General features: G+C 43.6%; 1 protein-coding gene across 2 annotated transcripts in view; it reads right to left on the bottom strand.

Annotated features, from left to right (window-relative positions):
- The window catches only part of PDGFA (platelet derived growth factor subunit A), a 96,121-nt gene that overhangs the window by 61,915 nt on the left and 7,382 nt on the right, over window positions 1–26,824 (bottom strand). The gene's annotated exons all lie outside the window — the stretch shown is intronic.

Here is a 26,824-nt window from a genome sequence, read left to right on the forward strand (position 1 = left end):
AATGTCATTTATAATGCCAATAGCTTAAACTCTCGCCAATGCGAGACCTATTGCATTGCAAATGCTTGTTTTTTACAATCCGCATGTGGGCTGTGTGAGGACTGGCTGCCTCTGGACATTCATCAGAGGAAGGAATGACATACTGTGATTCGTTTTCACGCTGGAAAAGAGAAGCTTGGATTTCGAGTTCTGTCTGCATGGACAATGCTTCCCAGAAACTGAAGAGAAGCGATCCTCAACAGTGTCATGGCAACAGGAATCCAATGACCGAAAAGGACAAGAGCATCACTCAGGGGGACAGCTACATACGCTCTCACCGCATATGAGCAAACTGCTGCTTTACCTTGACAGATTCATTCGCCTGCCTCTCTCTAAACAAGTCAGGCCGCGGCGAGGAGGTTGCCTTCCTCAGCCTGTTGGTGCCTCTCGAAGCATGCTGTATTAACACATCCTATCCGCACAGCCTGGTCCGGAAGCAATTTGAGACAGTGAGCACAGATCTGTCAAATCAAGAAACATGTGCTTCACTGGCAACGCTTCCATAGCACTCGGTCCTAATTTTGAAGCGGATATCCAAGTGTTAGTTTACAAAGATGTTTGCAGAGCATAAGATTGGATCTGTGAGCATAGATGGATGTTAAAGAAAAAAACAGTACTCCAAATACCAATGTGCAAATCAATCGTACATTTAAACCAAGGGTAAGGTTCAACTCTGATTCTACGATGGGGTCATTTAGGGCTACGCCTCTTATATGTGGCTGTGACTCTGCATGCTTGACCTCTGGCCAATCAATCACTTCCCAGTTGCCATAGTGAGGGGCGTACAGGTGTAACCACTCTCCCCTGTCGGGATGTGTGTCAGAAGAACACCTTAGGGCCCGCTCTGGTAACTTTCTATTGGACTAAAGCACGTTGTACTTCTTTTTGAAAAATAATAAATGAAATAAAAATTGAGGCTATGTGCAAATCAAGAAATGCTAAACACAGTGAATAAAGCTACAAAATAACCTGCACCTTTAGCCAGTGTGAAATGCAGAGCTGTTGACTGACAGAATGGAGGTTCAAATGGCTCAGATGTCTTTACACATACAGGTACAAATGTATCTTTCTAAATTAAGCAGAACGATCACCTGAAAACATCTCGGTTTCCACCCAACATATATTTGCAGTCTTGACACAGAACCATATTCAACCCAACAGGCCATTCCACATACCGGTTATGTTGTATAAGGATTGTTAGTTTGACAAGGATTGTTAGTTTGCACTATCTTCGATTCGTACTGTGCACAGGCCAATATATCAAGGAAGTAGGGATGTTTTAAAACAGAAGAATTATGTAGATAAAGAAACTTTCTGGAGAAAGCAGCATCTACCAAAGTTCTAACTTCTATGGATGTTCAATATCACCATGCAGCTCCAACGTCGACAGAACACTTGCTTAGAGAGTCCTTTAAAGAATTTCAAAAATGTTTTGCAATCTTAACCAACCGAAAAATAACAATTGTGATATCAAGAGCATAACCATCCAAATTCTGATCTTAAAGCAGCACCTATAAGGCAACTGAGACCCTCGACAGCACCTTCATATATGTTTTAAGAACGACCTTTTAACATTTCCTAGCCAAAACGGCTAATCATGAGGCTATTTGCACCACCTGGGCTGCATTCACCCTACCAATATAAACCATCTACAACACTCACCCCCAAAGGGCAGTAGCTTTCTATCAGTGAAAACTTCTCATTTGCTGGCAGTAAGTCTTCACTTTTTTATAACAAGGACTTACATTTTTACATAATACAACCTATCGATCTGAACGTTCCTCAAAAATGTGTGAGCAATTTGTACTCCTCCACTGTTATCCATCAACAAATGCCTACCTATGCCTTGTTTATTCGTACATCCACGACTATACACAGTTCTTTCTCTTCTGCATCTCGAAGCGAGGTTTGTGCTTAACACATACCTTAAAACAAAATAACAAATGATATAACATTCATGTATAGCAGGGGTCTCCAAACGTTTCTGTAATAAGAGCTACTTATGCTCAATGAAAATCATCCCAAGCTACTACTATTATTCTTGTTGTATAGTGACGACATAAGACAAGATATTAGCGGCCAGCTTGTGTAAGCAGTGTTCACTTCAGTGCATAAGGCAGGGTTGACGGCAGTAAGGCAAAAGAAGTATATCAACTAGGAATTATCTACATGGGTAATACCAGCTGCAATGACCATGGCACGAAGGCTATATTACGAGAAATAATGCTGCCTCTGCGCTACATGATTTATCACTCAAATCTCATCTTTAAATATACTTTGGAAGTTCAACCCTGTTTTTTCAAACATCAACTATTTCATCTTCAATCCACCCTTTTCAATTTTGGTATACATATGTTAATTCATCCACTGACTTCACATTGGAGAGCTACCAGCAGCTCACGAGATACTCGTTGGAGAAGCCTTTCTAAAGATGTCTAGTTGTCATGAAACAATGCCAAATAATTTTAATTTTAAGAACGGTACATGTCTAGGCGAGTTGAGAAGTCACACAAAGTAAACTTCCTCTCATAGCGCCAAAAGCAAATCTGCTGGACTCCATCGGCATCAAGTTTAGTGTCCAACTCAAAATACAGAGTGAAAGCAGCAGGTAGGTCTTTTGTTTCGGGTAAGCACTAATTCAAGAACAAGCAGCAGCTCGTCTGAATTTGCTTAGTGTCTCTGCTACAGATTAAATCCACTAGACCCACCCTAACCTTTCAAGGCGCACTGGGTGCTGCTGTTCCTCGCTGCAGACTCTGGCAGTGCAGCCAGGCCCGCCTCGCCCCCTAAACAAGCCGGCAGCATGGGTTAAAGGGCCATGAGAAAAGGCAAAACGGAAAATTCCACATTTCATTCTCAATGAAAAACAACAAGTGAGGCGCTGGTGTGTGCTGAAAGTCGAGTAACCGTGCTGCAGAAAGGCGGTTGACAGTTTAGGTCACTTAAAGGAGAGGGGACCATACAACACTTGTATCCAGATTTCTATATTTAAGCTCCCCTGCATACAGTTTGCAGATAGGAATGCCTCATGTGACATAGTGGAAAGTTTGATATCTCCACAGGCTCCCATGGGGAAGATATATGTATAAATATTGTACGCGCAAGAGAACAAAGTAGATAATTACCACAGAAGCGCAGTAGCAATGCTATCATAGCTATCTCAGCTTTAAAAATTAATGTATACTTTATAGCGCTGGAACTCTTTGGAAGGAAGGAAGATGAAATATATGTTAAGCCTGACTAAGTAGGTCTTTTTAGCGTGATGTTGGCAGGTACCCTGCATGTTCGGTGTAACATTTTAAATCGCATAATTTATTAAAAGGAAATCTTAATTTGAGTGGGGAAAAAACGAATCAAAAAGCATGGCAAGCTGCGCACATGACACGAGTCTAAAACAAGCAATCTAAAATGATTTGTTACTTCAACAGGATAGCACAAGGAATGAGGGAAATCTTGCCTGATTATTAAAGTCTTTTAATGGCACATTGCTTGCTTTTTATAGTATCTCTTCTCTGAAGAAACATGATTTTGTAATTTGTGAGAAACTGCCAGTATTTCATTAAAGCACATTTTTATGGTGGCGACTGAGACACTCTTTTGAAGCTGGTATGCCTCAAAGTGCTGATAATCCTCCGATGAAGCATATAGAATCCCGAGCAAATGGTTCATGTGAGATCACTAAAGCATTTATTTAATTTATTAATAGACTTGTTTTGCTTATGCATGGACTACAATTTGGACCAAAGTGATGTAGTACAGAAGCACGGGTCCTAGGGAGCACCCTTACATATACACAAAGGGTACAGAAACTATAAACGGTGCATAACAGGGTACAAAGATTCTGGATAAAGGGTCCGGTGGAGATGCCGAGCGGTGCTGGGCTGGTTGATGCATCTTGTAGGGAGTGAAACAGTATATGCGAAAGCTAGCTCATCGCAGCGGCGTAGGAAGGGGGTGCGGTGGGCGCGGGCCGCCACGGGTGTCTTCACTGAGGGGGGTGACAAAATGGCAAAAATATATGTTTTAAACATATATTTTTGCCATTTTGTCAAGCCGGGTGTGACAAGAAATGTTCCGCACCGGGTACCACCTGACCTTGCTAAGCCAATGGCTCATCGCCAAGGGCAACTGTGTGCTGCTAGGGTGGGGGTGGCGCTGGAGGGCCAGAATGCTAAAGCTTGGAATCTACTTAAGCTGATATGGGAGCTAAGGGAGTTATCTGCGTTCTAGAACTACCTGCAGGCCACAGCTACATCTGCCTGTTAACCCCTTCCATGCTGGTGACGGAACCGCTCCGTCACCAGCCTCGGTCGCGCTGTGCTGGTGACGGAGCGGTTCCGTCACGGCCTGGCCGCCGTGCATGCGCGGCGCGTTCTATTGAGCGGCCAGGGCCGTGACAGAAACGCTCCGTCACAAGCACAACAAGCCCGAGGCTCGTGAAGGAGCGGTTCCGTCATGAGCATGGGAGCGTCGCGCGGCCCCTCCCCTAGCGCTGCGGCGGAATTGCCGCCCCAGCAAATGGGTTAAAAGGAAGACCAGCACCTGAAGTGTTGCCAGGGTGAATAGAAGACTGTAAATTGTAGAAACATCTGATTGTTAAAGAAAAAGAGGGTTGTGTAACTATCTGGGTGACAGAAAGATAAGGAAGGGGAACGGATCAGCATTTCTTTTGGAAGGTCCCCTGGTCTGCAGTATTTCAAATATTTGCTGCAAAGACATCCCATTCATTAGCTGCTGGCTGAGAAGGTTTGAATTCTAGTCTCTAACTTTTAAGTTGATGGATTTCCAACTAAGGAGCTGGTGTAGTTGAAACACTAGAAAACAGCACATTTTATGTTGCTGACAGTGAAAGGAAGGATATGTGCATACAGCGTAATAGTTTGAAGCGCGGCCTTTGCTTCAACCTTGAGCCAGTGAACTACCTTAAGGACTGGAGTGAAGTTTAAATAAAGATTTATTTGAAACTAGCAAAACAGGCAAGCAACATTCTTAAAGAACATTCTTCTGTGTGGAGTTATATAGTACACATTGTTTTTCATAATGAATAGGGTCACAAGCGATGGACCAATGGCCACCCAATTCAAAAGTAATAAAGTCCTTTGGCATAAGTATGCATTTGTCACTACAAAGATCATTCAAGATCAAATAATTTCACCGTTACCCTAACCTACTCAAGCCACTTTTAAACTAAACACTAAACATACCCTCTACTAACCTCACACAAACAAACATCAACAGGAGAATAAATCAATTTACAGCAAGCCCAGCGCCACTTGCTATGGTGCCATAATAACGGTTATAAGTTCTATACAATTGTCAAGAACATAACTTTTGTGATTTTAGTTTGTGTTGAAATTTACAATTTAAGCCCTATTCTCATTAAGATCATTAATGTGCTGCAATAAAAGTAGGTACATTTAGTGAATCTCTGTTTATGTTTATCATAGCAGTTTAACATTTATCAGGATTACCCATATTATAAGCCATGATTTATCAGGGACTCCTAAAATGTGCTAAGTCACTTGGCAAGTAAATCCCTGTTATTAAGCAGTGCATACATTCTTCATATCCCAGGATCTAGGGTCGTCTGTGATCTGTTTTCAATATCATTATTCATGCCCTCACTGAAGAGGTAGTTAATGAATTAATGCAACATGGCTCTTAATATTTGCAGTGGTTTCATCGTGGCCTCATCAGAAGGCACGTTTTCTTTATTTAGACAGTAGGAATCATTTGCCAATCCTTTGCCAATTAAATAAATCAGTGCCACGGTGGATCAATTTAACACTTGTAAAGTGTATGCAAGTTTGCCAGTACTAAGCCCTCAATTAACGTTAATGCTTTCTTTATTAGCATTTCTGTATTACACTTTCTGCTTGGAAAAGCAAGTGGTGCAGGGTGACATCTTAAGTATCACCGCAGGGATGCAACATGGTTACCAAATAAATGTAGGGTCACTGACAGACCGCAACCTAAATGAATTAGCATTAGATTGAAAATAACAGGGTAGTTAAGCAACGCTAAATACCATAAAAAATACTCCAATGGACCAACTAGTGGTCGTTGGGACTCAGAAACCAGACTGCGAGAAACGGTAATTATCTATGTGAGGATATACCTGGACTCACCAGCCGGTGAGGAGGGAAGCAATTCCCTTTTGTTTAGTTACCCTCACACACACTTAGTGGTGTCATGCTTAATCATCTGGTCACCCAGACGCCTACAAGTCAGGGTGGGCTCAACCACAGTGTTGGGAGCTCTTGTGAAAATGAAGAACTGGGGGATAAAAGATAAAAACCTCAGACAGGCCCCGGTTTCCCTTTATTCATAGGTCTGTCAGGGGTATTAAAATATTTAAAATTCGGGTCAGTAGGAGTGTTATGGTCCTAAGACCCTATTGCCAACCTGTTTCAGTCCTTGGTCGGCCGTAAAGGTCCTGGACTTTCTTCAGGGCAAAGATAATCCACCTTGGGAAGAGGAGGGGAAGGGGAGTCCCTATCCTGTGAAATTAATAAGGGCAGAGTAGCTGCTCCTTATGTGGATACTACAGATATATTGATCTGTCATATTTGGTTCTACATCCAAGTTGAGGAGAGAAACTGTTTCTCTGGGGACCGCTAGGCACGATGGGGTAGCCCTGTAGTCAAACCTCCATCAAGGGTCCTGCCCCGCCTTTGCACCTACTTGGTCCGAGTCCCGGCTTTCGACCTGGTCTTCATTTTTACATGAGATCCCAGCAATGTGGTTAAGCCCACCCCGACTTGTAGGCGTCGGGGTGACCCGATGATGAAGCATGACACCACTAGGGTGTGTGAGGGTAACTAAACAAAAGGGAATTGCTTCCCTCCTCACCGGTGGTGAGTCCAGGTATATCCTCACATAGATAATTCCCGTTTCTTGCAGTCTGGTTTCTCAGTCCCACAACTACTAGTTGGTCCATTGGAGTAATTTTTGTGGTATTTTGTATTGATATGGGAGGTTATACTCCAACATATGACACTCTCAACCCTCCAGGCACTGGGGATCCCACCCCCCGCAGCCTATTTTTTACATAAAGTGAAGCAACGCTGCAATGTTAGTAAAATATGATAGGCCCAGCACCAATCACAAGAATTTTTGTGTTAGGCATAATGGTAATTAATTCACATGCTACACAAACATTTAAATTGAATCAATGAATACAAACATACATCTGTCTCACCCCTAAATTCTGTCAATCCTTGCTTATTAACACATTCCAGATGTTGCTATAATAGTATGTGACAGTGGTGACACAGAAACGTGCCCTTTTATAAAAAACAGTCAGTGTTTTTATTAATGACAAAACTCGAAATCCTTGATTACACGAAAACCCAACAAATTTCAAAAGCGTGATCAACATCATGAGCCCGATTCACCAAAAATGAATGAATCCATGTATTTCCAATTTAGAATTAGGATTTGTGTAGACCAGGGTTTTCCAATGTCAGTCCTGGAGGGCCGGATCCACGCGAGATTTTTAAAATAACTATATTCGTCCAAAAGTGTATATGCTAAACATCTGGCATAGATCCGGCCCTCCAGGCCTGGCATTGCAGAACCCTGGTGTAGACTTACACATTCTTGGGATTCAGAGAATTCTGCGAGATTAAACGTGGAAATTCACAGAAATCACTGCTCACTAATCATATTTCAGGTGATTGACTTAGTGGAAGATGATTCACCGAAGAGCACTTGGCGTAAATGTGCATAAGCACAATTTTGTTCTTTCCACAAGAAACATGTTTTGATATATTGAAGCCCCATACCATCATGAAATATAGCTTACACCCATTCCTTTCTAGTACTAGAAAGGCATTTACTCCTGCTTTTTGCAGAAGTAACTTTCCTAGGAGTGATACAGCCTGCAAAAAGTTTATGAATTCTAGTTAACTTATCAGTTTTGGCTGGTCACCAATTTTTGCACTGCTACTGTCTTTACCAAGCCACCACCCTTCCGAAAAAGAACCCCGCCCTCCCTAAGTTTCCGAATTGACACAGCCAACAGTCTGTCATAGTAGCAGATCGTCCAGTACAGTAAGCTGGATCAGGGACAGGAAATTTTTACTGATCATGACTGGGTGAGCTACAATAAAAAAAAAATTTGTTCAGATGCGTTATACTAACAGCACAGAAACGTATACGAACTAGGCCCATAATGACGAAAGCATTGAGATGGCATATAGGACACTGACTTTTAAAGTGTCAATTCCTTATTTAATTAAACGTAACATTTATACATTAGGGTAAAAATGCCTACGAGTAGAACACCAAAATAATAGAACGACTAATCGGTTATTGAATTCTGGATGAACCTATTTGCATTATCTTAATTACACGTCAGCTTTAAATTAAATTAGAGGCAGTGCTGGATTGCTGGCCACTACAGCAAAGACTTGGATGCACTCAGCAATAAAACTTCCCTAACATTTGACATTTGTATAATTTTTTTGCAAAACCAAAAGCAAAAATATTTTAGCAGAAAAAAAATCGTATTCCTTTGTTGTCATGTTTAAAACACTAGCTGACTTTGGAAACAGTGACCCGTCGGAATTTATTTCAGAGTAACTAAAGGAGAGGTGGGATGAATCACTGTCTTAGCTTAAAAATGGTGCTCATCTTACTCAGAGGTAGGGGCAGCTCTTGAATCCCTTCTGTGCAACAGGACCAATCAACAAACTTTATCAGAGTCGTTGAAGACCCCCACCACGGAGCTTTTAAGAAGATTTGGAGCATTCCGGTTTTGCTGAACTTGAAAGATTGACTGATAAGAACAAGCATTTACAATGCAATAGGTCTCGCAGCATTAAAGTTTGAGCTATTGGCATTGTATATTACAATGTGTTGCATTAATTTGTTATCAAACTCTGAATTGTTTTATAAAGATTGAGTGCAAACTGTCAAATGTTGCTGAATAGTAAGCAACGTTGCGAATAATATTGTTTGCTAGTCATCCTTGGGTACCAGAGTACTTCACTTGAGGCAGAGGTATTATCTTTAGACTACAGGTGCCGGTGCCGCTTGAGCTAGAAACAGGGCCAGCCACTCACTACTCTGCACTCACTACTCTGCACTCACTACTCACTACTCTGCACTCACTACTCTGCACTCACTACTCTGCACTCACTACTCACTACTCCACTCACTACTCTACTCACTACTCTACTCACTACTCTACTCACATAGTGATGTTGTGGTGCCCCTGAGTGATGCTGTGAAGGTGCTGAGTGATGCTGTGGTGATGCGATAGAGTGTAATTATGTGGCGTGTAACTATGTGGCACTGAGTGGTATTTGGAGTGTATGTTGCATTGAGTGCAGTGTAATTATGTGGTGTGTAATTATGTGGCACTGAGTGGTCTTTGGAGTGTATGTTGCATAGAGTGCAGTGTAATTATGTGGCGTGTAGTGGCACTGAGTGGTATTTGGAGTGTATGTTGCATTGAGTGCAGTGTAATTATGCGGCGTTTAATTATGTGGCACTGAGTGGTATTTGGAGAGTATGTCGCATTGAGTGCAGTGTAATTGTATGGCGTGTAATTATGTGGCACTGAGTGGTATTGTGTGGAGTGTGTGTTGCATTCAGTAGAGTGTAATTATGTGCTGTGTAATTATGTGGCACTGAGTGGTATTTGGAGTGTATGTTGCATTGAGTGTGAGAAGCAGGCAGAGGGGGAGCTTGGAGGGTGGAGTGAGGGTGGGGGAGGGACAGTGAGGGCTGACGCGAGTGTGCCAGCGCAGTGGGGAGTGCTGGAGGGCGAGTGTGTTGCACTGAGGGTTGTAGTGAGTTCAGGAGTGGGAGTGTGTTCCAGTGAGGGATTTAGTGAGTGCTGGAGGGTGTGTGTGCTGCAGTGAGAGTTGTAGTGAGTTCTGGAGTGGGTAAGTGAGTGCTGGAGTGAGAGGGCGATGCAGTGAGGATGGTAGTGAGTATTGGAGGGTAAGTGAGTCGCGGTATGGGTGTGACTGGGGCCTGACGTTACTACGATCGGTTTCACTGGCGCTGTGTTACACTGAGCAAAGTGCAGCAGAGCACAAGTGAATGCTGCTGATTTTGGGGTTCATTTATTTATTTCATGTGATTTTCTATAGCGTGAAGATTACCCGAAGGTATCAGAGTGCTTTATAAAAGAACCAGTTGCGATACATAAGGATTTAGGATTACATGAGTTACATAAAAGATAGAAACAGGAAAAAAATTGCAAATGTTCAGGTCTGGCGCTCAGGCCCGTAAAGACGCCTGTAACGCACAGAACATGTGTGTACAGTGCATGTTTTGCATTCCGCACACACGTGGCGTTGTTGGCTATTTGTACATTCTGGCGTGCAGAGTATTGGGTACACGAGGGGTAGTCACTGCTATAAAGCAACGGAGCTTCGCAGGCGTGGAGGACAGGTGGATGACACGCCATGCACACACTGCCGCAAAGACTGTATACAAGTGACAGAAACTGTACTGCTGTGTTCGCCTATGTGTGACGGCGTCAGACCATTTCTGTGCACACAGTACTCAGCGCCAGAGGCTCGCTGGGCCGCGCCTTGAGCACACGCGATGCGGCGTGAGCTCGAATAGCCCAGGATGCCACCAGTATCCCTCGGGTACCATATACTTTGTGGCACAGTACTGGGCCTTGCATGGCGTACGTACTCACCACCACAGTTTACCATAGGCTCGCTGGGCAGGGCGTTGTGCACACTCTGGGTGAGGTGAGATAAAATACGATAAGATGTATGCTGTATCTCTCGTGGTCCACTATAGACGGAACCAGCGCTTATTTTGTAAAAATAATATGTGCCAAGACTCTCAGTTCTGCCAAAAATAGTAACAACACAACTACTAACCAATTACGAATTACTAGTAACTAATTCGGACTATTTCAGGCCCCCACAGCTATAAGAATGGCTTGGGCGGCAGGTCATAGTCATTTCTAATGTATATTGAATTGATAATGAACTAAATTAGACTGATTGTGCCACAAGCGCCGGTGTTGACAATTAGTGGCTCCTGTTCAAATTAAGCACAGGACGGAACCCAGCAGTGCACACGTACTCACCGCGAGAGACTCGCCGCGCTGTGTTGTGCACACGCGATGCCAGGTGAGCCAGGATGCGCACAAGATGTTGACGATACTCAACATTGCACTCACTGCCAGAGTTTGAGTCCCATGCGCCTAAGGTTTGGGGTGAGGGATGTCACGCGGGTCCTCAAGGGAGGGAGGTGCACTGGGTCTTTTGGTGCACACCATGGCACTGCACGATTCCATGCGCACAGATACCCGGTGCCAGACACTTCCCAGGTCGTGCTGACCTGTGTCACAAACGTGTGGCCTTCGGTGCTGGAAGAGGCAAACAGTGTCCAAGTGCAGGGTATATGTTGTGGCACAGGGTGCCTTGGTACCCACCAGCGCAGCGTGCCTAGGGCTTTGTAGAGCTTAGCGCTGCACTTGCGTAGCAGGAGTGCAGGTTACATATGTGCAGTCCAGGAATATCGGCCTGCACAGGGTGGTACATTGAAGGTACACAAAGGAAACATCGGGTTCAACTTCAGTACAATACTCACAGTGCTAGGTGCTAATGGTGTTGTGCATACATGGTGCATGCAGTACAGACTGGGGTACAGCACAGTACTCCCCGCCAGAGGTTACCATGGGTTCGAAGAACTTGGCGCTGTGCACCTGAAGTGAGTGCTAGGCGTGCACATGGTGGTGCATACCAGGTGCACACGTGGTGCTGGGTGTGCACTGGGCACTACATACAGTAAACACTGGGGGTCAGTACTCGCCGCCAGGGCTTGCACAGTACTCACGCAGAGCTGGGCACTGTGCATGTGACATGAGTGCTATATGTTCACGAGTGGCGTATACAAGGTGCATAGAGTGCACATTAGGGTGCAGTACGCACCGCCAGAGCTTGCCCAGGGGCTTGCTGAGGTCGGCGTTGTGAACATGTGGTGGTAGGAGCTCACAGGTGACCTATACAAGGAACGTAAAGTAAACACTGGGGGTCGGTACAGCACAGTACGCACCGTCAGAGCGTGTAAAGGGCTTGCTGAGCTCTGCGCTGTGCACACGTGGTGCAGATGCTCAAGGGGTCCTTCATATACGCTACGTACAGTAAATACTGAAGTGCAGTACTATGACAGAGTTTGCTCGGCACTGTGCACGCGTGGCGCTGGAGGCTCACACTGACCACGGGGGTGCACACAAAGTAAATACAGCAAACACGGGGTACAGTACCCACCGCCAGAGCTTACGCACGGTGGTGCAGAGCTCGGCGCTGTGCACAAGTGGTGCTGCACACAAGGTACACACGTAGACATGGGGTACAGCACTCATTACCGGAACTCGTTCGGGCTCGCTGTACTCGGCGCTGTGCACAAGTGGTGCTGCATGCACGGTACATACATTACAGTAGACATGGGGTACAGTACTCGCTGTGAAGACACGGGGCTGCATACAATGACTAATCGCCGTAATACAAGCACTCCTCCCCTCCTTACAGAAGCGCCGTTTAATGAGCCGCGCTTCCCAAGCAATTCACTCGGCTGTAACTACCGACCCAGGGCAGCCGGAGAGGCTGTGTGGGCGGAGAGCGGCAGAGCAGTGCACAATACACTCCTGAAAGAACATTAGTACATCGAGCGCCTCGTGCCAAATTGTGCATTTCTTAACTAGGGGAGGCGGAAAAGCAAAAAGACTGCGAGTTGTTCGGTGATTGATTGATTCGAGCCCTGTTCACAGTAACAGCGTGTTCCTGTTATCTTTATTTAAGCGCTAAGCGTGCCTTCTGTTCTACAATGCTGTGCTCAACTGCCAACGATTTGTTTATTTCTAATGCTGAGGTCGTCACTGTAGTTTGAATATATGTACATCCAAAGCAGCATACGCAGCAGCATTACAGAAGCCTAAGGCGAGGTAAGAAGAACCGCAAGCAACAACAGCACCTACTTCCGGTTTGGCCGGCAATGCTTCCGGGTCGCCGCAGGCAGCGCGGCGGCCCGCCCTGCACGGGGAAGGGAGGCAGCTTTCGAGGAGGACAGCACCTGGCCGCGAGCGCGTTCTCGTGCGCGTGACCTTAACAAATCGCCGCGCGCGGCCAGTGCTGTCCTCCTGGAACGCTGACACGCTCACTATAGGTCTTTGGCGAGAGCGAGCTTCGCTCGCTTCTAGCCGAGACCTAAAAATGACTACATAGCACTCACTGCAAACTAAATTGTTTTAAGGCGCTTGACCTTAAGAGTTGTCACTCATCTAAATGGTTCTCATTCCCTTTGTAAATAAAATGACAGAGTCCAAAGCAGCGAGTTCTATTTTCCCATCCACCTGAATCCTACCATTGACCAGTTTGTAACCTCTATGTTAGAAAACATCTTTCAGAACGGGATGTTCCCTCAGCACTCCTCAAAACCTACTTATCTGCATCTGATTAGTATCTTGAAAGGACCAGTTACCTCCATCTTCATCAACATTACTGTGCTTCGTTTTAATATTATTGACAAGAAGGGAAATTTGTTTAAAATGGGTATCCATCTCACCACCGTATTATTTGGATTGGGTTAGTGGGGTAAATAGAGTAAACTCCCTAGACCGTAGCTGTCGATCTAAAAAAAAAAAGAGCAGGAATATGGACAGCTTGGGAAGATTGGGTTAAAAATAATCATTAGATAACTTAATAAAGTTCAATGATTATGAAATAAGTAAAACCATGGCAGGAAGGAGGAGTAACCCCTAGGTCATCTGAAATCCTCAGTTTGCCAGGTTTCAGATGAGGCTGGCTTTCAGGAAATCAAGAGATTGTTGGAACTCTGGAGGCAATAAAAATCTCTTCGCCTTCAAAACGTACCGAGCATATACCTCTTAAAAAAGTACTTATTTGTGAAAGAGGACAAAATAAAAACCAAAAACAACATTACTGTGAGTGTACAAATGGTACTATGAAATCTATGATTGTGTTCAAACAAACATATTGAAGCAAACAAGCAGTTTGCATTTGGTGCTAAACAACGGACACGGAAAGCGATCCGTGGCAATTCCTGATCAGTGAAGAGAGTGACAGACAGAAAAGGTTTCACGGCAACGGACTTTGGAGTGTCCTGCCAAGATCACCATATTCTCCCCTCTGTGGGTATTGGAAAGATTCCTGGCCAGAGTCCACATGGTTCTCATTGTGGATAGCAACACTACATCAGGACGTATCCAATAGTCTTCATGTCGTATGTTATCCAATGTTCCTGGATAGCAGTGCTTTTCACTCAAGGTTCTGTAGATGACCCTATCTCGAGTTACACCCAGCCAGTCCCTCTGTTTGTTTAATGGCCGAATAAACTGGTTCATGAGCCCATGCACGGAAAGAAAACGAGTGAGGTTCCAAACAACAGGAAAAAAGTTAATGATGGCTGAAAAGGTTTCAGTAAATAAACATCTGTGATCGCTCTTATTTTCAAGCACTGTAGCATTCTGAGTGATGGTGTAGAAACAGAGACGTTTTAAGGAATTGACAAAGTGGGCAACTGCCCACCATTCTTGGGGCCCCTGGGCATGGGTTTTTCCTGTCTGTCTGTGTCACTACTATCTATTTCTTTATCTCAACTTCTCTCCCTTTCTTTGCCTATCTCTACTTTTGACTCTTTCCCTCTCTCTACACGGTGTCAATGTAAGGATTTTTGGGGCACGGGCAAATCATATTCAGCTATTTTTTTGTGAGATGATGTCATAATACGTTTAGCATAACATTCATTGTGTGTGACATCAGCAGGAATAAACAGATTATGGGTAATCAAATTCAAAGTTTTTCCTAACAGAGGGCCCCAAAATATGGCATGGGGCCACAAAAATCCTTAAGATGACACTGTGTGACACTACTTAAAGATCCGTGTTTAGAAGTTGTTTTTTAGTTATTAGCTAAGCTTAACGTAGAATAGGGTTCCCGGCTTCTAAGCCAGATTTGCGTTACATAAATTTCCAGAACTACATACGTCAATAGTGGCGTTTATCACAATCTTTTCGCAACACAGGAATTGTCCAGCCGGAGGAGCGTCGCCCCACTGCTCTGAGACCAGTGCAAATGAAAAAAAATGATAATAACCGAACGTTATTATAATTTTATTTTTAGTCTGGCTGCAAGCTCCATGTTAGGGCAGGCGGGGCTGGGCTTCGATAACCCAGAGGGAGGAGGAGTGGCTGCTGCACCTTATGTGCGCATGGTGGTTTGGCCAGCCATCTTGGGCCGGCGAAACCATCATGCGCACTTTGTATGTTCTCCACCAGCTGCATTGTACAGCCTGGGTGGAGAACATGCACAACCTCCCAGTCTCCATCTGAGCGCTGAACCACAGCGTTCAGACCAATCACAACGCTGCTGTAAGGCAGCGTCGTGATTGACTAAGGGAGTCTGGGAGCTTCCGAGAGGTAGGATAGAGCGATGATGGAGGAGAGGCAGCGACTGCGAACCACAGTCAAGTACTTCTTATTTTATAGCCCCTCCGCCACTGTCCCCCACCAGCTGCCACTGAAACTGGGTTTTCGATCAAATAAGTTACATTATGTAGTAAAAGTTTACGGACAGCAGCATTATTCTAAATGTCATAATCTGACCAATTACACAGCAGCAGTGACGGCTCCTCTGCAATGACGGAGGAGCGTCCCCCCACTGCCTGGCTCGGAGCCACTAAATGTAAATGTAAATCCAGTACATGTATAGCACACAAATCACCCCCGGAGGGGTATCTCGGCACTGGGGGCCGTCGGGAAGATTAAGCGAGCTATTGCCTAGTCGCATGGTGCTGGGCAGACCCTGCCGCTGGAGCCGGGGATCGAACTGTGATCCCCCGCGTCCAGCGTCAGTCGCCCTGGCCGTGGCGCCACTTCGTTTTATTTTTCATTTTCCGGCTTTGAGCCAGCTTGCACAGAGAGGGGTGGGGCATGGGGAGTGCTATGTGCACTTTTTAAGTGCGCATATATGTTTGGCCGGCCGTTTCAAGCCAACCAAAACACACATGCGTACTTCGGTTTCTCCAGCCCGGCTGCATTGAGCAGCCAGCCTGGAGAAACCCCCACAGACTCCCTGGTCTGGGCGAAGAGTCTTTCCAGCACGCTCAGACCAATCCCCATTCTGCTTTCACATGAGGGCAGCGTGGGGATTGCAGGGAGTACGTGACGTGGCCCCAGTGCTTGCTGGGACCAGAAAGGATGAGGCTGAGCGCTATGCGGGAGGGCCGGGCGGCAGCTCCTGGTAAGGGTTTCTTTTTGATTTTTTTTTTGTTATAAACACCCTCCCGCGCATGCACTCCCCTTCCCACGCTCTACCACACGCGCCCGACCACCTCTTGATTGTGGCAGTCTCCACTGCTCAGCAGAGGGTGAGGTTAGCAAGAAAAACAAACATTCACGTATGGAACAATTATTCTCCACAGTTTCTGGTTGATATATTTTTGAAAGACTCCCAAAACAGTCCATGTTAGAGTTTTGAGTGAAAACAACATTTCAATTAATAAAACGCATCTCAAAAGCCTTATCCAACCTTGCTTTACTAACTGCCTGCTGGTGAATGTGATGCATATATCAGGGTCCTTTTCAGAAGTAGAAATGTTGCCACTTCAAAAATGACTTTCAAACGTTCTTTCTTCCAGCCTTAATTGTCGTCCTGCGTTCTCTTTATTCTTCTGCCTGCACTCAATTCCGATGCAACAGTTTCCAGAAGTATTTGTTTTTGTACCAAAATAAAACAAGTCATACTACACTCTATATTCTAGTCTCGCTCTTCAGCGCATGCTCGAGTTCTTCACTGTGACCCTCCCCCAACACAAATCAACCCCATCACCATCACTAGGCTGGCGGCGCTGGCCTGAGGTTGACCTCGAATCTGGGGAACCGGGTTCGAGTCTCGGCAACGACGCTAAACATCCTGTGATTCTGGGCAAATCACTTAATCTCCCCGTGCCTAACAAAAATGAATGTGTTCTCATGTAACACAACTGGTGCTACGTAAAGCGCTCTGATGCCCCATTTGGGTCAAGTTCGAGCTATATAAAATTTAAAAAAAAATGTATACATGTGTGGTGTTAAAGCCCACAGCCCTGTCCTCACACGTATGGTTTCAGCGGCAGTATGTACAGCGCTATATAAAACTCCGTAAAATAATGCCCTTAGGCAATGCATCAAATGCCTTGGTGATGACTTAGGCAATCACCTTACCAGGTCTCTCACTTTGCATCCTTCCTTTGATGCTTTTCCACGGTAGCCAGGCTCCAGATGTGCCCTTGGTGATGACCTGGATGCTGCACTAATCAGTGTTTCCCTTTCCATGGTGGTAGCTTGCTATTGGTTTTGACAGTGCTGGAGGCTGTCAACTCCACTGGCGTTGGCAACATGCACTGTGTCAGGTCAAGTCAGGACAACGCAAAGCACCTTGCGTCACACAATGTGGCAGCCATCTTGAAAGTATAGAAAGCAATGTTTTGTTCTTTTCTATACGGTTATCATGGCTGGTCGGGTATTGGCTTGCTCAAAACTTGCATAGAACAACTGATTGATGTAGCAACATCTTGTTTCATATAATATTCCCAAAACAGAAGAACATACTCAAATGGTGGCACAGATAGGGGCACTTACCAGAGATTATTTATCACTGCCATTTTAATGCACTATAATGTAGTAGCCCACTCATTGAGGAACACTTAGTATTGTATTGCTATGTTTAGCATATATTTATGCACATATGGTATTTCTACAGTGTATACTGCTCTGTGAAGCAGTAAGTGCTGTACAAGAGAAAATGGGAATGGGATACAAGTGATAGCAAGTTAGACCAGTTTAAAGCTGAGAAATGTGTCTTTGCTAGCATTCTTGTGTGGAAAGGGACCAAAGTCATTTTCTGCATGGTTTTCGTTCAAGAGCATGGTCTTCAGCTTCTTCTTAAAGCAGAGAAAGGTTTTGTCAGATCCGTTTTGGGGTGGAGTTCTTAGTAAATAGCAAGAGAAGACCTATTTTTTTTCCTTTTCATGCACTGTTTTATTTCAAGCCTGAGGAGGTCCTGGCACCTTGTTTTACATTCTCCAATGGAGATCCAGGTCTTGATTGCTATAAAGGGCAGCATGTAGAAGGAGGCAACCTTCAGTATGGCACAGCAAATCTTCAAGATGGTTCTAGCTTACAACTGAAATCGGTATAGTTGTTTGAGTGTGAATCTGATCCAGTTGTACATTTTTAATCCCTTCACGAATATTGCAGTTGAATGGAGGATGCTTTCCTTGGTGTGAGGTGGATGTTCGTGATGGTAGGAAGTAGGGTGGATGGCAGTTCTGAAATCAGTTTTTAGTCGGATGGCTTAGTTTTGTAAAACAGCGAGAGCTAATGCCAGGCTACCCAATGCTTCTTAGAAATGTACATCTTGAAGCTGCTGATAAGGAATTCAGGGATTTGGTGTTGCTGAAATGTTGGGACAACGAATTTGTCCAGGATCACTTGAGTAATTTATACTTGAGCTTGTTTGTTGTCACTTGTGATCAGGGCAATCTCAGTTTTATGCTTCATGTTCAAACATAACGACATTTAGGATTGTGTGCAAGTGAGGCAGCACTTTAAAAGACATATATTGCTACTCAATAATATCTTAAATTAGTGCTGTTTCATTATTGTTCTGGTGGATCGTGATATCTTGCCCTCAACGAGGGCCCAAATGTTTCATACATAATTTGTAGATAAAAAGTGGTGGAATTGAGCCTTGGGATACACACAGGTCAACAGGATATATTCTAATCTTGAGGAGTTATTTTAAATGGACTGATATCTGTTGAACACACAAAAGAAAATCATTTGAGTATGGTGATACTGAAGTTCACGCATGATGTAATGATGTAGAGCAGGGACATGCCGTTTACCATACTGAAACTGTAGAGAGGCCCAGCAGGATGAGGAGATTGGGTAACCACTGCCAATGACGAGGTGCGTGTTGTCCACCATGTATATTAATTTTGCCTCTCTGCTGCACTGTGGGTCTGAATTCTCATTGGTAATCCTGAAGGAGGGTGTTGGCCTTGACTTGCTTGCGCAGTGGGATTGCGATTGTCGGCTCCATGATCTTGTTGAGGAAGGGTAGGTAAGTCATTGGATGGCACCTGGAAAGGTCGTTAGAAGTCTATGTTGGCTTTCTTCAGTAGAGGGATAGCTGTCCTGTTAGGAGAGTGTCTAGGTAATGTCTTTAGTCAGACGCTTATGGTTTTCAGCCTCAAAACTTCACCCACAGAAGCCTTCACTATACAATAAGGAATGATGTCATCTTTATAAAATGAGTGCGGTAAGAATGGTAGGCCATGAACGGTCGGCACCACCAAGGTGTCCTTCCAGTGATTTTTTTGACCTGCTTATTATCGGCTACTAAACATATTTGTTTCCATGTAGCCACAATACATCTCATGAACAACAGAATTTTATTTTGTACACTTATTGGGCATCAATTAAATGCAGAAGCCCAGGTTGTACAATCAATGTATTTTTCTAAACTGTAATGAAAGCTTCCAACAAGCGAAAGACAGGGACTCAGATAAGAAACTTAAGAGGCAGAAACATTCCACATACAGTAAAAATATTAAATTGATAAAAGACATGTGCACTAAACTTGCCTGATAGACTACCAATAAAGAAATTAAACTGCATTAGAAAGGGATGCACTGTGGTAGGGGTTTTATCCATGGATCAATTTACTTATGCTGCTAGGGGCTGTCATAAAAATGACATTTCTGCTGCACAACATTTGAGTAGATCTTTTTAGGCCTAGCAGCACTTCATACTAATGGCAATGCCTATTTTGCTTTTTTTTTTATCCCAAAGGAACAAATAATACAGATGTGTATAATTTTAGTTCCACTGATACTCAATTGTACTGGACTCCCTCTGGAGCAGGAGCTAAGTCTTTATTGCATAATTGTGAATGACATACTATTATAAGAGTTATTGAACTAAAACAATTGAATATTCAGGCATAATCCTGCACTCTGTTGCCAGACTTAATGTTCTAAAGAAGTACGACCACATCACCCCACTGTGACAGAACTAGAATACCCCTCACAAGAGGCTTGAAAAATCTTAGAGGCCTGCTTTGCTACCTTGAAGGAAATAACAACTAGTGCACGCCTTTATGCCTGGGGAAAAAAAAGCCTCCATGCTTTGAGGCTAATGCAAGATATTAAGCCATGATATCGCTAGACTAGAAAGCAAGTGGTGCAAAAGGTGACTAACCAGAAGACATGCCTCCTAAACGATCTGAACCACGATGCCAAACAGCATCCTACCACAGATTAGACTTCTGTCTTCTCTCCTCCACTTCTGAAAAGGCTTTATTAGCCGATTCAACGGCCAGCAAAAACGACTATGTTCAACAACTAAAACTCTCACTTTCCAGAATTTGCCTCAAAACTGACTGATCGGCATAAACAGTTATTTTATTAACGTTGTACTACGCAAAATATACCAACATGCATTTCAATATTATATGCCTGTTTAACTGCTAGTTACAAATTGATTCACATAAACTAAGAGAATGTAGTGTACTAATTCAGGCAAACCATGATTGGTCGCAGGATAAAAGTTGTTTTGATAAAATTATGTGAAATGAACTTTGAGCTTCCCATAGTGACAGGTTACATTTCCACTTTAAAACATTTTGTGAAAATTAAAGAATGCTGAAGAACTACCGAAGAAGGGGTATGTTTCACACCAAGCTTTAAGCTGCACATTTGCCTGGCGAAGTGGTAGGTAAGGATTACAGGACACGAGGAAAAGACTGTTGGGAAGAAATGCTGCACCTGCTTCATTACTAACTAGCAGAACAGGATGAAATAACATCTATTGAATACCTGAAACCCATTCTTAAAATACAAAATGTAACGATATCATTCTATTCCTATTGTGCAGATAATTTCTGCTCTAACCTTTCGTTTTCATCGCCATTCGAAGGGCCCATTGAACAAAGTGCCTATTTAATAAACAATGTATTTAATAAGGTTCTACATTTTATAGTAAAATATTGAACGATTAATCTATGCAGTTATGCAGTTAAATCTAAATGTATATCCAAGAATTTCAATAATAATAAAAAAGAGACATCGATTTTCCTAACACAATTTCCTTATATCTATGGTTTTTTGGAGGGGGGTTGTTAATAACCTGCCATTTTCACCCATCAGTATATGCTTCTAGTCCGAAGACTCTCTCCTGTAATGCATTTTAGGTACCTTGAACAACTGCTTCACCTTCTCCCTGAATATAAAAGCAATCACCTCCAAGGGCCAACATAGGAAGCCAAACACTGGACCCACGACACCTGCAACATTAACTCCCTCTCTACATCTACTGCGAGCTGTGAAACCCTGCTCCCACCATGACAGAAGCCCTCACTGATCACTACTTCAACTACGTCAATCATCATGGATACCTTAGCCCTTAAAAAAACAAAAAAGAATCCCGCCCAAACGATCCAAATCCCTGGTTTAATAGTGATCTTAACTAAGAATGGCGTCTTCTTCGGCTTGCTGAAAGAGCATGGAGACACCCCCTTTAGAGCTAACATCATATTCCTGAGTCAAAGACGCTACGCTACAATAGGCACATTAGGAACTTCAAAGCAGCGTTCTTTCAAACTAAACTGGACACTGCTATGAACAGACCTAAGAAACTGTTTGAAACCATCAGAAATCAAGCCACCTGCAAAAGCGATCCTGCGTCCTCAAACAAAGCAACCCTTACATGTGAAACGTTTGTCTCTTTTTTCGCAGAGAATACATCATTAATCACCACCGACATCCAGGTCGCACTCAGTCTTCTACTGCCCAAACTCCTCCGCATACTCCCACAATAGACCGGGAAGATCGCCCATATAATCACCTCCTCTTGCCCAAACATTATGCCTTGTGGTTGGGCTTCATAGCCATGGTGAGATTGGCACTCAATCTTCGGACCTACTTGAAATATTCTAACCACTTCATTGATCCCCTCCCCTCAAAACTCCTGAATCCATTCACCTCCTACTCCCACTGTGGACCATGATAATCAATGCCTCTCTCTTCCAGGGATACCTACCCCACTGCCTGAAAATTGGACAAGGTACCCCTATCCGAAAATAACTAACTCCGACCAGTCCAATCCGAATAACTACTGCCCCATCTCCAATATCCCTACTCTGGCCAAACTCCTAGAAAAATGAGTGCACTTACAGCTCCTTAATCACATTAAACAATTCCAACTCCTCGACTAGTGTCAATCGGGCGCCCCATCGGGTCACAGGACTGTAACAGCCGGGGTCCATATTGCCGAAGATGCCCTACGCTCGCACTGAATAAATCTTGCCTCTTGATCCTATTCCATGCATTAGCAGTCTTTGACACCAACAACCTTGCTACCCTGATCGAAATTCTAGAACAGAAGATGGGTCTCTCTGGCACCGTGCTAAACTGGTTCTCCTCCTTTCTACACAGCAGGTTGCACAGCTTCCTATTTTATCACACCTTATCCGAGCAGCCCCACTATTGATGGGCGTCCCCCAGGGGTCTATCCTCTCCCCGACACTGTTTAATCTCTACATGGAGCCCCTGACCGATATCCTCAAGTGCTCCCGCATCTCCTACCATATATGTGCTGACGACACCCAACTCTACATGAGAATAGCCTCCGTTGAGGACATCCACACCCTCAACAACACCCTAACAATAACAACAATGGTTGACTCGCACTCGCCTCAAACTCAATGCCCTCAAAACGGAACTCCTACTGATCGCTCCACCCACTCCCACCTCTAACGTCAAGGAATGGTTGCCTCTTATCTCTGCCTTAAACTGCACCTCACACATTGTCGACTCCTACAAATCCCTAGGCATCACCTTGGACAAAGACCTGTCCATGCATAAACACATCAGCGCCAGCACCAGAGGAGCCAACCATCAGTTGCGTATCCTTAGGAACTAAAACCTTTCCTCCCTGCAGCTTACCTCATAACTAGGACTCAGGCACATTTGCTAACGATACTGGACTATGGTAGCGCTACCCTTGTGGACCTCCCAAAACCTTACTTGCTCCTCTTAAGGCCACTTTTCATTCAGCAGCCAGGCTCATCACACAATCTAACAAAAATGATCTATCACCTCTGATTTAGGTGTGCTAAATTGCTTGCAACTTGAGGCCTGGATGCATCTCAAAATCGCTTCCCTGACTCATAAAACATTGCACCACAACACCTCTTCCTACCTGGCCCAGAAACTGACCCTTTCGGGTGAGAACAGCTCCTCCAGGAGTACGAGCTTCTTACTGCTCAAGCCTCAAAAATTCAAGAAAAAGAAAACCTACTACTGTTCCTTTTCTGGAATGGCCCCTACTATCTGGAACTCTCTCCCCACAGAGGTTAGATATAACTCATCTCTGACTGAAGACTTGACCATGCCCCCGCTCCCTGTTTGAGCCAGCCATCCTTTTGTCGACTGCCTTCTGTCACTCCGTATCCTGCCCAAGTCCTGGACCTATGTTTCAATACACCCCCCTCGGAATTCTTCGCATCACTACCTCGGAGATAACTGCCTCTAGTCCCCTCACCTTGCATCCTCCTGCCTCAACTACCTCAGTACTTTTATATATACTGCTGAGCCTACTCCTCTCTGTTTTACTGTTGATTTGTAACAGCTATTTACCCTTTTCATGTATCTCGAGTAAGGCTGCTATGATGCTTATATACACCACTATCCATGGTGTATAATATACTTGTATTTTCTCTCTATGTACCCTGTGTTAGTGATATCATGCACACTTTGAATACACCAACTTGACAGGTGCTAAGATGCCATGTGCCTTCTCTACCTTGGGCTAATCCTTGCATTTACTATGCATATCCTGGCAACCCCCTTTCATTCTACCTCAGGACTTTATACTCTTGTACCCGACTGTCTTTCGGACTCTCCCTTCATACAATTGTTGCTGTGTATTTTTATTGGCGTTGTAGGACACCCCCCCCCCCACATGTTGCTACTTTGTTCCATTTCCCGCTGTAGAATGTCTATATTCTTACCATTACCTATTTATTTTCAAGTACCCTTTTTTTGTACCTCATGCTATTATTGTTGTGCTTATTTTTACCATTACTTTATCTCTAAGCACCTGCTACGCACCTTATGTTATTATTGTCGTGCCTACTCTGTAAAGTGTTCTGATACCTTCTGGTCAAGTTTGCGTTATACAAAACTCAAAAGTAGATGAATAATAAAGAGCATCGTTTAGCATGGAAAGCACATATTTGCACTTCTCCTGACAAGAGTTTACAAATTTTTGGCCAGGAAAACAATGAGTATGGGAAACAGTCTATCGATTTTTCTGGCGATCGAGGTTTTCTACTATGCATTTTGTAGCATTACTGTACAGTACAAGTATGTTTCAGGTGCCAACATCTAACAATTCCAGAGATTCATGGAGCACCTTCTGATCTATAGTTAGTAACAATCCTCAACCTAGCAGCCCCAGTGACATTCCGTCCTAACCATGTCTGTTCAGAGATTGGAGTGCTAAGGGGAGAGCCTTGATAAAAGCCAATTTCAGTGAACTAACTTAGTGTCCGTGGTAAAAACGGACTCGCAGGCATACAGCTGCAACAGAGCACAGCCTAAATCACTATAACTATCCGAAAACTTATCGGCGTTATTTAATACAGTTTTAATCGATGAACAAGAATCAAAATGCACTTTGCTGCTTTTGCGGCCTATTGCTTTAAAGTACCAAATAAACTTAAAGATAGCATTTTTCTTACACGTACTCACATTCTTTTTTAATTGCATGCTTTATCACTAAGAACTATCCTTAGATGATATGGCAATTTAGAATCTCACTTCAAGAAGATTTTTTCTAATGATGAGGCAGTTGAAAAGAGTTGCAGGCTTTTCCTAAAGCCATTTCTCCTTTTCTTTGCGAAGGTGGTTTACGCTCCCTCGCCATTTGAACATTCAAGTGAGTGATCAGCTGTGTTGAACTCGTTCACCCTGAAAATTTCTGCGTAATAAAAACCCCAAAATCAATGACTGTTGAATGCGTAGCCCCATCATAACATGATTTATGTGATTCAATTTTGTCAAGTAGGACTGGCACCCCTCCATGAGAGCACTTTAAAACCATGAAAACAAGCCGAAAAGTGTTACAAGTATGATGCACAAGGACAAACAATGGTTCAGCCCCTCTACCATCTCAACATTACGTAGTTAACATGAAAAAGCATAATTCCTTTTTGATGAAGGACCCCCTTTATGAACCCTCCTTAGAAAGACATTACCACTATTCCTTCCCAGACAGGGATACGGCCCCCACCTAGGAAAGGGGAACAACCGAGATCAATGTTGGACTAGTTTTAATTTGGTAATTTCCCATATCACAATTTCGGTATGTATATCCCTGGAAAAAAATCAATTTTTTGTTCCCCTACCCATGCCCACAAAAAGACAGTTTATGAATTACTCTTTTTTTCAGCGCTGTCACACAGGCAAATGGTTATATGTCAAAAATACTATGTGAAAGTACTCCTTTAGAAAATACAGGTATGTACATAGACGCTTAAGACAGGCTGCATAGCGCTTTCTTTATTGAAACAGGATCTGGGTATTTTGCACCTCTTCATAAACTCCTTACAACTGTGTATGAGAGAGGCTAGGTAATAAAATTATTGAGATTAACTTGTGGATGCTTCTTAAGAACCAGTTCCATTACCTAAGATGTGGATACTGAGAACATGAAAATAAACAGAAGCCTTGGTATAGAGGGCAAACAAGCATAAACTCAACTTAGGCATATTGAAATCCACTATTGACTGCACAGCAGCATACTGCGATATGTCTAATTTGGATGATTTATGCTTTGAAAAGCATTAGTAGCGAGCATACCTAATAAAAACAAATGGCGTGTAAAAAAATTATGCTGCCTGCAAATACAGTCAAAAACAATCCAGAAAAGAAACCAGATCAGAAAAGGAGATTAAGCCTGTGGATTCATCCATAACGGTTTCCGCTCTTCAGGCTGCAGATTACCAACTGCACCTCCTGATGCATTCAGATGGGAACAGTCTCTTTACTTCACTCCCCAAAAGAAAATTGCAGGTTGTAAGGCGTATCTCAATTTTGTAACGTTAATAATGGTTGACGTAGCTCTCACTTTGTGTTATGTCTACTTTAGAGTACTCAATCTCCCTCTATGAAGCCAGAATCAATCAAATACAACCATAGAGAACTAAAAGGTTTAGGTGAAGAGATCTAAGAGGTTTAAGCGAACAACCAGTTATTGACACAGTTCCCACACAAAGTGCAGGTTGTCAGAGGTCGAAGCCTCACAAGAAAGAGATCCAGGAACTCTGAAGAAGGAAAGAGGAATGTCATAGAGTCAGCTATCAAGCAGCCAGGGTTCTTTTATCTTAAAATCAAGGAACTGTCTGCACAGTCTGGCAATACCCTGAAGTCTAACGTTGTGATCTGTTTGTGTGGTATGGTGCTCATCAGTGGTATTAATGCATTAGATTTTTTTTAAATCATCGTTTCCACCTACAGACTTGAAATTGCAGTTACACGGAGCTGTTGAATAAGTCCAAAATACAATGCGTTTGTTTTCTCTTTGAACTTGAAACAAATGCTGCTCCTGCAGTTTTTAACCAAATGATATGCAAACTTTGTTGTGACCCTAGCAAAGAACCAATTTAAGACAATTTCATTCAATCTAATAAAAATGGGCTCTTGATATTCTGCTCAGAAAATATAGATCCCCTCA

Source organism: Lissotriton helveticus, chromosome 10 (genome assembly GCF_964261635.1).
Source record: "Lissotriton helveticus chromosome 10, aLisHel1.1, whole genome shotgun sequence".
Classification (NCBI taxonomy): Eukaryota; Metazoa; Chordata; class Amphibia; order Caudata; family Salamandridae; genus Lissotriton; species Lissotriton helveticus.